We start from the raw sequence: 4,850 nt of genomic DNA, 5'->3' as shown, positions 1-4,850 counted from the left end.
TTTAATCACAATCTTAATACCCCTCATTTACAAAATTAGAATCCTAAATAAGCCTATAAATTTTATATCTGATTTATATTTTAAAATTGAACCAACTTGGTACTTTAAAATCTATATAGTGAAACTGGCTTTCCTTCTTTGTACTTGTTTATAGTAATAGAAACACTAGACTATAAATTTGGCACAGAAATAAAGTCTCATTCTTTTTTTCATATTTAGCACCTTGCAAAGGATTTACCATATTCAAAATGTAAGAGCATATTTGTGGAGAGAAGGAAAGAAGAAAGAAATTTAAGAAGTGTTGAAAGAAAAAAAAAACTACAAAGGAAGGAATGAAGGAAAGAAGAATAAAAGAAGAAATAAAAAATAAGAAGCAGTTTAGACAATTACCTGCTATTTTACTGAAGTTCCCCAAAGACCTCTCTCTGTCTTTCTCTGAATTTTTCCTATAAAATGAGAACCTTAAACCTCACAGAGAAAATAAGAACTTCTTCAAAATAGAATTTACTCAAGTTCACTGAGTCTCCCTTAGACTAAGAATTCAACTGTGAATTAGGGATGGTACTATGGACACTGGAATAACAAAATGAAAATGCCCAAGTTGGTGCATTTATTGTCTCCTTTCTGTCTGCTTCTTTCAAAATCTCCATATTCAATCCCTTTATAACAATATTCTAAAATATTTTTTTCTACTTCCCAATCCATTAACTTTACTCTCTTTCCTTTACAGCTGATCTTTATTTATCATTCAAATCGATGTTTTTACCCATATTACTTAGGATTGAGCCATAAAGAAGGTAAAGCATTTGCACTGTAAAAAAAATGCAGTTAAATCAAAGGATTTTATTTACAGGGATGAGATGAGATGTCTCTGTGCGGTACCTAAGGTATTTTTTTCTCAGAAATCTCTTCTCAGTAACCCAGTGTTCCTAAAAATCATGTAGTTTACCCTACAGCCTATCCTTTTATTTTTATTTTTTTTACATTTCAATTGTTTTCTTTAAAAGGAGTGAGTTGTGTACAGGGTGGTTAAATGCTTTATAGATGAGAAAAAAAAAACTGCACTAGAACCAACATACTCATCACCATCATCTTCTTCCTCTTCATCCTCTTCATCTTCCTCCTCCTCCTTATCCTCTTTGTCTTCCTCACCTTCATCCTCTTCCTTCTTTTTCTTGCTTTTTTCAGCCTTGACGACTCCCTTTTTTGCTGCACCAGGCTTCCCTTTAGCTCAGTATGCAGCAATATCCTTTTTGTACTTTTCCTTCAGCTTAGCAGCCTTCCTCTCCTAAGGCTGCTTGTCATCTGCAGCAGTGTTATTCCACATCTCTCCCAGTTTCTTTGCAACATCACCACTGGATTAGCCTGGATGTTCTCCTCTGATTTTTGGACAATACTCAGAACAAAACAAGAAAAAGGCCAAAGGAGGCCTCTTGGGTGCATTGGGATCCTTGAACTTCTTTTTTGTTTCCCTTTTAGGAGGGTTATAAGTTTTCATTTCTCTTTCATAACGGGCTTTGTCTGCCTCTGCCATGTCTTCAAACTTTCTTTTTTCTTTAGCAGACATGGTCTTCCACCTCTCTGAGCACTTGTTAGAAAACTCTGAGAAGCTAACTGAAGCATCTGTGTGCTTCTTGTGCTCCTCCCAGCAAGTTTGCACAAAGAATGAAAATTTTGCCTCTCGGCTTCTTAGGATCTCCTTTGCCCATGTTTAATTATTTTTCCTTTGCAAGGCACAGAGTTGCCCAGTGCCCGTCCGGCTCTCACTCGCCCTGACGCTGTCTCTATGTAGCTTAATGTATGAGTTTGGTAGGCTCACTTCACTTGTTTGGGTCTGCCATGAAAGAAGCAGAAACAGGTTGGCAAGCTCTGAAAAATATTCCCAAACTTGAAGGAAAACCAAAACAATTAAGATCTTTTGCTGCAGTTTCTAGATTTAGACTGTCTTGCAGGAATTGCTGTCACTTGTAAAAGGCTATTATCTGCATTATGAACTGGTCTAACAGAAAAAAAATACTAGGGGGTAAGTGCTAGAAAAACTCAGGCTTGACTTCTAGAATTTCTTCATCCATACTTAACTGGTTCCCTAAATTTTCTGAATCCTTTAAGTCTTCTGATAGGGTATAACTAACAGTATAATTATGATGATTTAACAAGTTTGGGTGTATAAAACACAGTGCTACACACACATATTCTAACTGATCAATAATTTTAAGTTTCCAGCTCTCCTTTCCAACTTGCTTTTACTAGTAATGTGCTTCTAGGAGGAAAGGACATAATTTAATTTTTTCATTCAAATAAATATCTTGTATTAAATATTTAAATAACTGATAAATATATGTCAAAATATGAGACTATATTGTTAGAGTTCTTCTTTCTTCCATTAAAAGTTATTATTCAACTATTTGTGATATCTTCTTTTAATATTATTTGATGATATGACTTTTAATAGTTGTGTAGTACTCAATTTTAATAAATGATGAATTAGTCGACCTTATATTTTTTGATATTTTTGTTTTACAACCATAGTCTCATTATGTAAAAATAATGAGCTGAAATGAGTAACGTATGTAAAATTTTATGTCTAACATGACATTTCATTATGAAAATTGAAAGTCTTGGGACAGTGTAGGGGAGAAAAATTTTCCTTGACTCTGTTAGTATTCTGTCTAATCTGAAAATCAAACAGACAAAGACAGATTAATAGGAAAAAAGTATACAAATTTTATTGAATTGTTACATGCACATGGGAGCCTTCACAAGAGAATGAAGACCAGAAGAAGTGACCAGAGCAGGAAGGTTTTATATCTTTTAGACAAAGAAACTATAAATTTGTAAATAATTGACAAGACAAAGGGATTTGGGCTAGCTGTAGTAAATGTTGAAAAAATTTGCATCAAAAAAATCTGCAGAATGGGAGAAAATATTTATACATCACACAACTGATAAGGGGTTAAGAATAAAAATATCTTCAGAACTCATACAACTCAATAGTAAAAATACTTAGCTGATCAAAAAATAGGCAGAGGACCTGAATAGACATTTTTCCAAAGAAAACATACAAACAACAAACAAGTACATGAAAAGATGCACAACATCATTCATCATCAGGGAAACTAAATTACAGCCACAATGAAATTTCACTTCATACCTGTTTTAATGACTACTATTAAAAAGACAAGTGATAACAAGTGCTGGTGAGGATGCAAAAAGGGAACCCTTGTATACTGTGGGTGGGAATTTAACTTGGTGCAGCCACTATGGAAAACAGTATAGAGGTTCCTCAAAAACTTAAAAGTAGAATTATCCTATAATTCAGCACTTCTGGATATACATTGGAAGGAAATGAAATCACTGTCCAGAAGAGATATCTTTATTACAATATTCATTATAGCATTATTTGCAAGAGTCAAAACATGGAAACAACCTGTGTCTATCAAAGGATGAATAAATGAAGAAAACATGGTGTGTGTGTGTGTGTGTATGGGTGTGTGTAATTCTGCCATAAAAAAGAAGAAAATCTTGCCATTTGTAAATGCATGGCTGGACCTTGAGTGCATTATGCTAAATGGAATAAGTCAGACAGAAGAATCTGTCTTTTTTACACTTTGTACTATATGATCCTATGTATATGTGGAATCTAAATAAACTCACAGCAGTAGAATTGATTGAGGGCTGCCAGAGGTGGGGGTGAAGTGTGGGGAATTGGGTGAAGATGATCAAAAGGTACAACTTCCAGTTATAAAAGAAATAATTTCTGGGGATGTAATGTGCAGCATAATGATTATAATTAGCAATTCTATTTTGTAGATTTGAAAGTTGTTAAGAGAGTAAATATTAAAAGTTCTCATCACAGGAAAAAAAATGTAACTATGTGAGCTAATAGATGTTAACTAAACATATTGCAGTGATTATTTCACAATATACACATATATCAAATCATTATGTTATACATCTTAAACTTATACAATATTGTATGTCAACTATATCTTAATAAAATAGGGGAAAATGTCACTAAAATTATAAGCATTAGTATAACAAGGTTTGTTTGAACAGATTTTTTGACTCTGAGTTTTCCTTGTCTTGTAATTAGAATGTCTTATTTCCTCCTGGTACAGAGAGGATACCTTTCTTATTGGAATTTTATGACCTGTTTCAAGGAAGAAGGGAGGGTGTTAGGTCAGAGTAGGCTTCCTTCCTCTGACATTTTAATTGTCTTAAACTCTTTCAGCTAAGATATTTAATATGCTGAGGTGTTATATTTTGGGGTAACATGTAAGATTCAACAGCGTTAAGGCTCTTAAAATTTAGTTGCAATGCAGACTTTTCATTCAAAAGTATCTTGGTGACTTCCAGTTTCTGGTTCCATATGTGAGGAGCTTGAAAAGCTACTTCATTCTAAAAAGTAAAAGCTAAACAGACCAAAACATCAACAACTCTTCCTGGATCCATAAGAGTGGAGGACACGGGACAAACCCCTGCCCCTACAATTGGAGAGATTGGTAAATATGGGGACTTATGTCTTCCTGGAACAGAGACACCTAGGTGAGCAGAAAACTCCTTGGGAACAAGTGCCTGGGCAGGAAAACCTGAACTGTAACTGAAGAATTGCTGGAGGCTCAGTGTGATCAAGTCTAAGAGTTAAAACTCCAGGGGTACCCAATCATAGAGATGTCCCCACAATATTGTGAGATTTACCTCCGTGAGCTCAACCAGGTTCTCATAGTGAATATCACAGAAAACTTGCCACATGTTTCTGGCATGGGGAGGGGAAAAGTAACCATTCTGAAATATACCCTAGCACTCAGTTCTTAACAAAACATGCCCTCAGAGGGAAATATTTAACCAGA

The 4,850-nt window shown here is 34.6% G+C and overlaps 1 pseudogene across 1 annotated transcript; it reads right to left on the bottom strand.

Moving 5' to 3' along the window:
* Nucleotides 1–1,000: 1,000 nt before the first annotated feature.
* On the bottom strand, nt 1,001–1,709 carry LOC307195754 (putative high mobility group protein B1-like 1; annotated as a pseudogene). The gene has a single exon. The product of its transcript is annotated as a putative high mobility group protein B1-like 1 (transcript).
* Nucleotides 1,710–4,850: the final 3,141 nt, after the last annotated feature.

The sequence above is a fragment of the Stenella coeruleoalba genome, assembly GCF_951394435.1.
Source record: "Stenella coeruleoalba genome assembly, chromosome: 13".
Classification (NCBI taxonomy): Eukaryota; Metazoa; Chordata; class Mammalia; order Artiodactyla; family Delphinidae; genus Stenella; species Stenella coeruleoalba.
Note: the sequence above shows the minus strand (reverse complement) of the source record. Positions and strands in the feature narration are given on the sequence as shown.